General features: G+C 45.0%; 1 protein-coding gene and 1 long non-coding RNA gene across 13 annotated transcripts in view; one reads left to right on the top strand and one right to left on the bottom strand.

Moving 5' to 3' along the window:
- The window catches only part of LOC142826461 (uncharacterized), a 46,183-nt gene extending 35,612 nt beyond the window's left edge, over nucleotides 1-10,571 (bottom strand). For both annotated transcript variants that reach the window (XR_012900595.2, XR_012900596.2), the window contains exons 1-2: nucleotides 9,533-10,571; nucleotides 1,281-1,375 (exon numbers count right to left, since the gene is read on the bottom strand). This is a non-coding gene — a long non-coding RNA (uncharacterized LOC142826461). The remainder of the gene's footprint in view (nucleotides 1-1,280; nucleotides 1,376-9,532) is intronic.
- MCF2L (MCF.2 cell line derived transforming sequence like) overlaps nucleotides 10,459-12,313 on the top strand; it is a 249,952-nt gene continuing 248,097 nt past the window's right edge. For 10 of the 11 annotated variants that reach the window (XR_012900192.2, XM_075917179.2, XM_075917740.2 and 7 more), the window contains exon 1: nucleotides 10,971-11,111. The gene's annotated coding sequence lies outside the window, so the exon portion shown is untranslated. Of the gene's footprint in view, nucleotides 11,112-12,313 lie in introns of all 11 variants that reach the window. The other variant, XM_089775872.1, reaches the window with a different exon arrangement.

The following is a 12,313-nucleotide window of genomic DNA, read 5'->3' as shown; positions in this document are numbered from 1 at the left end:
AAATAGATACACCACTCCATTTCCTTCTTACCACTACATGGTCTAAGGATTCTCTATATCTATTCTGATCTTCCTCTGCTTTTAATACCTGTAAACATTTTTAGTAAGTTTAAACTTGGTATTTGTGCTTTTACAGCTAGTATAGTTACTTCTCCCTGCCTCAGCAAGCTTCTCACCATGGAGAAGGATGATGTCAAGACTATATCTCCTGCCCCCGATCCTTCTCCATCAGTGATGAACCTTTACTACGTTGGAGGGGCTGAGATTGGCACCAGTTGCAGCATCTGCTGTTCGTTCCTGCCTCAAACCCTTGAGATACTAGAGTTACTTTATAGAAACACCAGATGGAGGAAGCTAGGGGACTGCAGTCAGAACCACGCCAGCTGTGAGCCACACCCCTCTAAGAACAAGCTCTGGAACAGACACAAAAAGAGGTAATCCTAAAAAGTCCTCTCATGAGAGTAAGAGAAATGACCATAGCAATAAGGACAGGCCCCAGTACAGAAGCTTCGGAGGCTTCCCCGGCACGCTCATTACCAGTGCTGGCCAGAGCCTCTCATTCTCCGGTGCCATCAGTCTCTGGTACCACAGAGAAACACAAGTCTGCACCAGCCTGGAGAGCTGAGTGAGAATCCACCCACCACACTGGTCAGTGCTGCTGAGGCAGCGGCATCCACGAAGCCACATATGCCACCACCCCCAGCTCCTATAAGTGCCTCTCCAGTGCCTGAACAGACTGGTCAGGTGGAACTTGACCACGCTCTAGCCCCGCAGCATAAGAAAGCATTGCACAAGACATGGCACTTACAAATATCTCCTCAGCCAGGTACACTGCTCAGATCAAGAGCTTGCTCACCGTGCTCCTCACTGGTGTCTTATACCCACGGGCACACTCGTGCCAGAAAGGGCTCCCCGCTTTCCTACACTGCTCTCACCAAACACTGACTATGGCAGCGGACATAGGAGCATTTTCATGCCATTCATCTCCGTCGGGATCAGTGGCTTCTGGGCGTTCATATTGGCATCATTCCCTACAACACCCCATGTGGCCCAACCAACCGTGGATGTATCCCCCCACAACAGTTCCAGCCTTGATAGGCCCCTTGGGAATAATGACAAGGGTACCAGCCATATTCCTCCCATGCCTACCACTCGAGATACAGCTCCTACATCACAACAGCACATGTCTATGTGCTCTCCAACTACATCTGTGCATTCCTCACTGTTTCACCCGCCCTTGGTAATAACACAAGTGGGTTCCAATGATAACGATGACTTACCTCATTCGGACTCAGAGAATTCCTCATATGACTCCAGATCCACTAGTCTAGATGAGGCAATCTTCTAGATATTGCCCTCTCCATTGGCAGATGACCTAAAACAATTTCAAGAACTATTTAAGTGGTTACCTCAATCACAAGACATTACACTCCAAGAAGTACAAGACAAATTACTGATGATACTACAACCCAAGGCATCCTTGAAGATAGCTCTACCCATCAACGAAGCTATCCTGGAGCCATCAGACATGCTATGGCAAAATCCAGCCTCTATTCCCCCAACAAACCACCGGGTGGATAGAAAATATTTTGTCCCTGCAAAAGATATGGACCTCTTCTCACATCCCCAGCCAAACTCACTGTTCATAGATTTGGTTAATCACAAGGCTAAGAACCCACAATTTAAGTCTACACCCCACAACAAAGAGCATAAGTGGCTAGACACCTTTGGCTGCAAAGTGTACTCTTCTGTCACCCTACAGTTCAAAATATTAAATTATACAGCCCTCTTGGCCAACTATGCTCATGCCAACTATACTAAACTTCAGGACCTGCTGCAGGATCTTCTTGACATTAAGAGACCGCACCTCCAGTCCATCATTAAGGACGGTTTATCTATAGCAAAAACGGCCCTCCAGGCCGCAATGGATGTCGCTGACACTGTGGCTAGAGCCACAGCCATCATAATGTGTAAAGCCTCATGTCTGCAGTCATCGGGGTCCCAAAATAATTGCAATCGAAGGTGGAGGACCTCCCCTTTTATAGAAAACAGCTATTTGCCACAAATACAGATGAGGTCCTACACTCAATGAAGGACTCACACACCACATTCTGCACTGTGAGGAGGTACACCCCACTTAATAAGAAACACAAGTATATCCCCTGACAAAGGACTATAATTATAACTATTACAGAAAACTAGAGGCCATATGACAACAGGTCTAAGCAATGCCCTAACAGGAGGAGGCCGCAGCAAAATCAGTCCTCCACCACTCACTCAACTTCACACGAACAACAAATTTGAAGTCTTGGGAGGTTTCTGAACCACCATCCCACAGCACCAGTGCATTCTAATTCCACCTTCCATCACCACCTGAGACCCTTCTACCAACAGTGGGCCCAAATAACTACAGACAAATAGTTCCTGGAAATTATCAAATCAGGTTTACACAATACCCTTCACCTCCATGTCCCCTACCCAACCCCCTACCCTGTTCCTCTTCAGGGACCCATCTCACAAGTCCCTATTATGAACAGAGGTGCAAAAGTTACTCATCCAAAAGGCAACATAACCTGTTCCCCCAGAATATCAAGGAAGAGAGTTCTATTCTAACTATTTCCTAATAGTCAAAAAACCAGGGGGATGGAGACCAATCCTGGATCTCAGGACACTCAACAAGTTCATCCTTAACACAAAATTCAGGATGGTGACCCTGGCAACTATCATACCTGCATTGGACAAAGGGGACTGGTTTTCAGCCTGCGACCTTCAAGATGCATATTTTCATGTAACCATCCACCCAACCCACAGGAGATTTATCAGATTCGTCATAGGTCAAGACCATTACCATTACAGGGTCCTCTCCTTTGGTCTTTCTATGGCCCCTCGAGTGTTATCAAAGATGCTAGCTGTAGTTACAGCCGTCCTCAGAAGACAGAACGTCGTCATCTTCCCTTACCTCGACAATTGTCTTATCAAGGGCTCCACTTGTCAACAAACTATAACAATGACAACTGCCCAGAGCTACCAGGGAATGTTTTTCCCAACTTGGCCTGCTTATCAATATACAAAAATTCATTAGACAGCCCACACAACAGATAGAATTTATTGGGGCATTCCTAGAGTCAGTGATAGGAAGAGCCTAACTGCCACCACAAAGATTCAAGGCAATCTGCGACCTCATTCAGGGGGTTAAGCATACTCGCTTTTCCATGGTCCGGATGTGCCTCCAATTATTGGGGCACATGATGGCCACAACCTGTGTGGTCCTATTCATGAGACTACACATGCGCTGCCTACAGCATTGGCTTGCAACCACCTACATTCCAACCTGACACAGCCTCACAAAGCACCTCATACGTCCTCCGCCAGTACTGAAGTCTCTCAACTGGTGGACTTTTCCAACCAACCTACTTGCCGGTAGACCCTTCCACTGCCCAGATCCGTCAGTAACTATAACGACGGACACATCACTGATGGGCTGGGGTGCCCATTCTGGCGCAAGGTCAATACAGGGCACATGGTCCCAATTGGGAAAGACACTTCGGGTACGTCTACACTTGCTCCCTAGTTCGAATTAGGGATGCAAATGTAGCTGACCAAAATTGCTAATGAAGCAGGGATTTAAATATCACATGCTTCATTAGCATAATCCTGCCCACGCGCTATTCCACTCGCCAGCTGATTCGAACCAGGAAGTGTGCTCCAGGATGCGTTAGTTCGAATCAAACCCCTTGGTTCGAACTAACGTTACTCCTCAAAAAATGAGGAACACTAAAAAAAGTGAAACACTAAAAAATATAGACACAAGAGGCTGGACTTTGTCAGAAAAATTTATTCAACACCCTGCTGTTTCTGGCATCTGTGGGAAATAAGGGTTCTATATAGTATAAATAAATTATTATTCGGCGTGTAGTATGTCTTTTTTCTAGTAAGGAATCTAATTGTCCAAAAAACCTGATTTTTTTTTTGTCAGTATTGTTACAGATGCACTTGTTGACATTTATATTGAAATAAATAACAAAAATTGAAAATGGTGTGATTATATTGTGTTATTTTTGACAAATAAAAATGCAAAATTTTGTGGAATTTGAAAATACTATGTGCAGAATTATTAAATTTTTGGCACAGAATTCCCCACTGAATAAAGAGCAGTCAGGCTGCAGCTTTCCACCTCCCAGAATGAAGTAAATAATCTCTCAATATCCATGTTCTGACAGTGCCAATTCAAATGGAACAAAGATTTAGAATTAAGTGAGAGCTCTTGAACCATGCAACTAAACCGATATTTCACTGTGGATCTGTTCTGGTTTTTAAACTCATTCATGTACATTGCTTTTTGTTTGTGAAATGAGGATAGGATTAAATGGCACTTTTCACCATTAGGTTTTGTTCTTTGAGTTAATCAGTTCATTGCAACGAACTGATACATTTGAGTGAATTGTCCATTTGATTTCTCCACCCACCAGTGCATTACAATCCAATTTGTTACCGTAAGATCTCTTTTTTTTTTCATTAGGGACTTGCGTGGGCACCAAAGGAGTGTGGTAACACACAAGGGTCATACATCTATAACAAGATAAATCTTTAACAGTGCCCTGTTGATGAAAACTAGTTTACTATAGGCTAGAATGTTTACTGTAGGCTTTATAGTTTCTCTGATTCATGCAGCCTTGAATTACTCAGCTTTAGAATAACCATGAAATTAAAGCTTCCATTATTAATGAAGAAATCGCAGTTATTTACAGTGAATTCTCAGGATTTGTATTCTGTTTCGTTGCACCAGTACAAAAACTCAAAGGCTAATGTTTTCACCCCACAGAAAGAAAGATTTCTAGCACTACTTTGAGCCATCAGAAAGCAGTGTACTTCTGTATGGTGCCTTCTAACCCTGAGAGTCATGTTTGTGCAGCATTCTAGTTTGGGTTGAACCTCTCCAGTCTGGAACCCTCAGTTCATGACTGGTTCCAAACAAGAGAATTTTCTGGACCACAGGAGGTCAATATTGTTTAGCAGCATTATCAACAATTCCACTACTTATTATGCTGTAAATGAGAGCTAAATAACAGCACACAACGCTGAGAGCTAGGAGTGGTGGCTGTACAAAAACTGAATGGGACCACAGGAAAATTGGCCACACCCATGAAAGGAGGACATCCAGCTAACTAAAATAATTCTGGATGATGGATGTTTCTGGATGAGAGAGTTCTGGATTAGAGGGTTTCAACCTTTACATTGTTTAATAAAAAGCCAGACTAGCGTCATGATGAAATAAAAACCCCTTGCGCAAAAATCCCCTCAGGATAAGGATCTTGCGCAAAAAGAGGTTTTTGTGCAAAAAGGAAACGTCCACACTGCTTGTTTTTGCGCAAAAACCCCTTTCACAAAAACAGCTCGGAATAGATTATGAAAATGAAGCATGACAATATGCTAATCCAGCACTTCATTTGCATTGCCTCTTCTGGCAAAAGCTGATAGTGTAGACATAGCCTGTGTTGAATGGCAGATTGACAGTTTCTGGTTTTGGACAGAATGTAAATTGAAGTCTTCAGAACTTTTTTTTTAGACATCAGACAATCATATTTCTTACAATTTCATTTGAAAACAATAACTTAGTACTCCAAATTGTAACACCAATGATGAGAGAAGCTGCTTTTTATTCCTGTCCTTTAGTTTTATAACCCATATGCTCGGCATGTTGGGGTAGGCTTACTGCTTTCAACAAGCATTGTTTATTTCAGCCATACCTTTCAATCAGTCATGTTTCACATAGAATGCAATGATCTAAAACAAGACATAACTGACACAGATCACTCTAACAGACCTTATTTCTTTGACATCTTATTTGTATAACCAAATTACTAATATTACTAATTGCAGCATGTGTTTAAAACAGTTGGTTTTGGAGCTGAACCACCTGGACTGCCAAAAATATAAATATACTCTTAAAATGCAATATAACATCATAGAATATTTCTTCTTGCTCCATAACTTTATACTTAAGCTTTTTACATTTTTATTCAGATGAAGGCATTCTCCAAACTTCTAATACATTGAACTGCTCCTTTTCTAATCCTTTTTTGATAATGTAATATGTACTTTGTTATGTAATCAAGATTAAAATCCTGTCCCTTTTAAATCTACAGAATTGTTGCCTTTGACTTCAGTGTTGTCTGGTTTTCTCTGTTTTCTTCTTGTAGCTTAACATCATGATGTGATTTTTACTGCTGTTTCGCATGCTGCAGACCTGTTCATCAAGATATCAGGCACACCTCTAGTGATTTCTTTGTCTATTTACCTGAAAGATCAGTTAATACAGAAACCTCCTTGAAGAGTTATTCGAAACTATTTCTTCCTATATGATTTACCTTGCTGTTTTTTCAGTCAAATTTCATGTGTCTTGTTGCCTAATATATATATATATTTTATTATTTATAGAGAGATCAATGGTGCACCATTGTCACATAGACTCTGGGTACACTCATAATACAAATCAATACTTAGTTTCTCCCAAAGGCAATTACAGGCATCAGCCATCTGCTGATTATTCACACTCATGACTTGAAAATACAGCATTCTAATCCAAACTCATGAGAATGCATAAAGATCAACAGATGAAGATAGTTCTAGGGATGATGATGCCCTTCTCTAGTGGCAATCCTGCTGCCTGTCCCTTATGCCTTAAAGTAAGGATGTTAAGGACTAGTTGATTCCCTCACCCCCTTGCTGCCTCTATCAGACAGAAGCAGCAAAGAGGGGAGAAAGGATACTTCAAAATGGCAATGCTGCACAGTTGCGCTCCTGCTCAGCTGTGCGGTGGCTGCCCCTTTGAAACGCCGCCCCTTTGAAACGGCATTTCCGCAGAACCAGGGATCAGCTAGGGAAACAATTTCAAGAAAGCTCAGTGGTATATCCAGGATGGCAGTAGTTCTGTGAGGATGGCACATATGCCTTCTGGTTGCACATAGAAGCCAGGAGGGGATGATGCAGCATACTCAGTGTGGATGGAATTGTCAGAGAATTTATCTGGCAAACTCTAATAAGCATCTGAGTTTGTGCAAACAGATTTTTGGAAAAAATAATCCCAACCATGCATACAATACGAAGGGGTCTAATTTAGCTACAACTACTCAAGAGAGCTCTTGGAGTCATTGTGGATCGTTCTCTGAAAACATCCACTCAGTGTGCAGCGGCAGTCAGAAAAGCAAATAGAATGTTAGGAATCATAAAAAAAGGAATAGAGAATAAAACAGAGAACTTCTTATTGCCTCTATATAAAACCAAGGTGCACCCACATCTTGAATACTGCATACAGATGTGGTCACCTCATCTCAAAAAAAATATTGGCATTGGAAAAGATTCAGAGAAGGGCAATGAAATCAGTAGGGGTTTGGAACAGGTGCCATTTGAAGAGTGATTAAAAAGACTTGGACGTTTCAGTTTAGAAAAGAGGAGACTAAGAGGTAATCTGATAGAGGTCTATAAAATCATGACTGGTGCGAAAAAAATGAATGAGGAAAATTTATTTACTTGTTCCCATAATATAAGAACTAAAGGTCACCCAATGAAATTAATAGGTAGCAGGTTTAAAACAAACAAAATGAAGTTTTTTTTCCATGCAGCGCACAGTCAATGTGTGGAACTCCTTGCCAGAGGATGTTGTGAAGACTAGGACTTTAACAGGGCTCAAAAAAGAGCTAGATAAATTCATGGAAGTTAGATCCATCAATAGCTATTAGCCAGGATAGGTAAGAATGGTGTCCCTACCCTCTGTTTGTCCAGAAATGGGAGACAGGAGAGGGATCACGTTTTGATTGCCTGTTGTGCTCACTCCCTCTGGGGCATCTGGCATTGGCCTCTGTTGGCAGATAGGATACTGACTGGATGGACCTTTGGTCTGACCCAACATGGCCATTCTTATGTTGGGAGAAAGTTGCAAGCTTCCATGTAGTGAATTTTCATTTTGGTTGCAAAAGGCTGGCAGTTGGATAAATACCAAATTTAAACTCCTTTCCCTGCTCCAAAGCTGGAAGGCAATAAAGCAGAGGTTCTTAAAGAGTGGTCCATGAGCTCAGTGCTTTCCTCTTCCCCTCCCATCCCCCCCACAACCCCACAACGAGGAGTCTGCATTGGTGCTCCAGCCCCATGGCCCTCTGTGGGATGGATCTGGCTTGTGGGGCAAGTAAGCAGCTATGTACACTGCAGCTCTCCCACTCCTTGACTGGGGGGGACAGCATTGCTGGAAACTGCTTGCCTGGAGGCTTTCCCTGCTGCTCTCATTGGCCAGAATCACAGTCCATGGGAGCAGCGGGAGGTGGTATCTGGCAGCATGGAGCCCCGTGAGTGCCCCCCATCCTCTTCATGCCCAGATCCTACATCCCTATGCCCCCCCTTCCTGCCGAGACACTGCACCCCCAGTCTTCTCCTGCACCCTCCCTTCCTCACCCCCCACACTGTTCCTGCACCCAACCTCCTTCCCAGACTCCCCTCAACCTATTACTGTAACCAACCTCCCACCTGACCTCCACCCCATCTACTCCTGCACTCAGACCGTGGAAAGGTCTGCATTGAGCTTGGTGGGCCAAAGATCAAAAAGTTTGAGAACCACTTCAGAGTACCAAGAAAAGCCACACACACTTTAACATGTACAAAAATTTATTTTCCCTAATCTCTCCTGCTGGAAAGATGTAAACTATTTTAGATGAAAGATGCTTAAAATGTTTGGCCTAAGGCAAACAACTAGCATGGAAAATTTCAGACTGCACAATGTCAGTTTGGCAAAGTTACAAGCAACTAACTGTAAGAAAGATAGGGTATAGTAAACCTTGGTTAAACAGATTACTTTCAACCCCATTCTCAGGATTCTTTGCATACTAATTGCTTACCCAAAGAAAAAGTACACTTACCATTTTTTTTAAGAGGAAAACATCCAAAGCTAATACATAAGTCAGCGTGGTCATTTACTCAAATGGCAATTCACCAATACTGCCTTCTCAATGGATCTATAGTAATCAATCCTTTTTAAGCCTATGCCCACACAAATTATATTAGCCCCAGGATATAGTTAACACTAAAATATCTAACGACTACCTATATTTTATTCACAGATTCTGTAGACTTAGAGCAAATTGAGATTTTTCACATTTAATCTTAGTTTATGTCCATATATGCATACAACACAAAAATCTAATGTGGACAGTGTTTCACAATCCTAGTTAACAGTAATAACTGATTCAGTTTTAAACTTTCTCTGCAACAGTCTTGATTGGAGCCTGCTACCAAACCAGGACATCACTGACAATTCTTAAAGCACTTGCACCTGCACAAGTATGTATACTTCCTTACGAATTAGGCATTTGATTTCAGGCAATACTCAATTGACTTATTTGGGTAAGTTGTCACTCAAGAGAAAGTCTGCATCACCCAACCTTTGATCAGCCCTTCAATGGTGTTATTGTTCACACAATAGATAATACTGCAAATACACACTAGCAAGCTACCCAAACTGCTGGGAAAAATGACAATTAGGTACCTTTTCAAGAGCAGGACTTCCAGTCAGCCAGCCCAGGACCCCAGCCTTTGCTTTCTGAAAGCAGATGATTCAATTTGCAGAATGAAGCAGGTTATTTCATGCCTGTTCTACTAGATAACAAAACTTCTTCCTGGAGAAGCAAGTGTATCTAATGGTGAGTCATACTTCTAATGAATACTTGAAATGTCCAACCAACAGGTGTTTGTGTCCCCTCCCACTGTCTAGCCAGGGACTGAGGCATCATTTTTGAATTCTTACAACTGGCTTTTGAAAACCCAAATCTTTTTGTGGAAAATACCCTGTCTCATATCGGTATGTGTAAGACAAGTAACAGGACAGAGGACCACACATATTGCCCTATTGGAAGTATCATGCAATCTTAGCTACAAGTGGAAAACCCCAATCTTTTTGTGGAAAATACCCTGTCTCTCATCATTATTGGTAAGATAAGTAACAGGATGGAGGACCACCCTTATTGTCCTATTGGAAGTATCATGCAATGTTAGCTACAGGTGGTGCTACCTGTAATCAATAATACAGAAATCTTCAGAAAAGTTCTGAGGGAATGAATGTGGGTTCCAATGGAAAACAAACATCACCATCCACGTGTCCGTGTGCTCAGTTAAGGAAATACTTAAAAAAATCTAAACGCTTTGAATCATTTTAAATTGTGGACAGACTTCGTGGGAAAAAAAACTAGATAACAACCTCCCCTCCCTACGTCCGCGACTGTCTCCCACTGCACAGCGTAGAACCCTGAGGGTTCAGTGACTTGCCGAGTATGAACGCAGTGTTGTAACCCAGCAGGTGCGGTAACAGGGCCAGCAGCAAAGCAGGGGAAATTGATTGTTCGCTCGTTTGTGGCTCCAAGGGGAGCCAAGACCGATTCCCAGCGCGGCGCGGGTGGCTGCAGTGCGCCCCTTCGAACAGGACGCAGGCAGTGCCCCAGGGCTGCGAGCGGGACTGAGTCCCTCTTGCTCAGTCAGCGCTGGCTGCGTGACCTCAAGCAAGTGGGGCAACTCCTCCGCCCCACCCCCCAGCCGCGCTGGGCAGGGCTCCAAGAGCCTTCCGCGCACAAGGCAGCTTCTGTGCCTTTGTCTTGCCCTCTCGTGGTGTCCCCCTGCGAGCCCCCACGTTGGAAGCGGCGGCCCCAGGTGCGCCGGCTGCTCCGCCTCCCCCAGAAGAAACCGCTACCCGGGGCAGGCCGGCGCGCAGCGTGCTGCTCTCCCGGCAGGGGGACGAGGCGAGCGCCCGACGCGTGGTGGGCGGGGAGCACACGCAGCAGCTGCGGGGCTCCGGCTGCTCCCACCCCCCTTAACAAAGGCGCGTGGGCGGGCGGGGCTCCAGCTCCCCAGCGAGCGGGCTGCGCGGGGCGGAGTTGCAGCGCTTGGCCTGGCGCCTCCTCGTTGCCCCCTTCTCCCCCGGCCTGTGGTGGGCAGGGGCGGCCGAGCGCAGAGCTCTTCTCCCCTCCCTTCCCCTGGGGCGCGCCTGCCAAGGCAAAGCAGTGACAACAACCCGGGGGACGCGGAGCAGCTCGGCGGGCTTTGTGCACAGACTCCGCAGCCGCGCTCTGCCCTAGGTGAGTGGTGCCCGGGATACCCTCCCCCCACCATGCACTGGCCGGACTCGTGGCTGGGAGCAGGGAGCCTCCCTCTCCGCTCGTGCCTGCCCGGGAGAGCCGTGCTGCGGGGGCAGCGGTGCGCTCGCGGGGGTAAAGCTGCTCTCCGGGCTCCCTCCCCTCCGTGGGGCCGAGCAGCTGCTGCAGGGAGTCACCGGGTCAGTCCCGGCAGGGCGCGCGTGATTGGCGCTGTGAGAGGAGCGGCAGGGGACACGCACGCCGAGGTCTCTTGCCTGAGCCCGGCCCATTCAATCCACTGGGAGCGAGGCAGGAGCCAGCAAGTGGCCGCACTGCCCCTTCGTGGGTAGAGGTGTTCCGCCCTCTGCTGCCGCCTGCCCCAGGATGTAGCTGCCCGGGCTGAGCCAGCCTTCCTCAGCCTGCGACTAGCGCTCCACCTCCGCGCGCGCGGGTGTGTGTGTGGGTGGGCGGGCGGGCGATCTAGGCTGCTAGCTTGTGAAAAATCTGCTATCCGGTTGTCTAACACCGGGTTGATCATCTGATAAATACTGCAGGGCGCCCTCTCTTCAGGGCGCTTAGAAATGAGTGAGTCTGGTAGGAAGAGAACAGCCTTGTCTTACTTTTTTCGTTGATGAAAAGAACAAAGGTGTCTTTTCGCATTTAGATTAACATTTTATATTTTAAAAACATCTCCTTCATAGTGTTGCGAATAATTCCTGAGATTGAGTGTGAATATATACATAGTATACTACTGCCTGTGGTATCTATTTGCATCTTATATTTCACTTAGTTTGGACTATTGAAATACATTAGACAGTCTTGCTTTCCTTTGAAGTCCTTTGGGAATGAGTACTACTTTCTGGCTTCCACTTAGGAACAGGAGGGGACTTACAAATTTACAGCTCAAAGATTACAGGGGAAGATGGTTTAAGGTATCTTTAGCAGTTTTTAAAATTAATGGAAACATTTCTTCCCTTAGACTTTGTAAAGATTTGGCTTTGCGAATCCTAATTTTGGGCCCATCTAGATGTAACAGTCTCTCTTAAGGCCCAAGTCCTGTATGTAAGTGAAAGCAAGCACAGGTACTGTAGTACTGGTGAATTCAGGGAAGTCAGTTGTCAGTGCCAACATCTGCAACATTTGATTCTGACTTAAAGCCCCAGTCCCTGGATTCTTAAGGTTCATAAGTTTGTGATACTTAACAT

This window comes from Pelodiscus sinensis, chromosome 1 (assembly GCF_052426305.1).
Source record: "Pelodiscus sinensis isolate ZL-2025 chromosome 1, ASM5242630v1, whole genome shotgun sequence".
NCBI classification, from domain to species: Eukaryota; Metazoa; Chordata; order Testudines; family Trionychidae; genus Pelodiscus; species Pelodiscus sinensis.
This window is presented reverse-complemented; position numbering and strand designations above follow the sequence as displayed.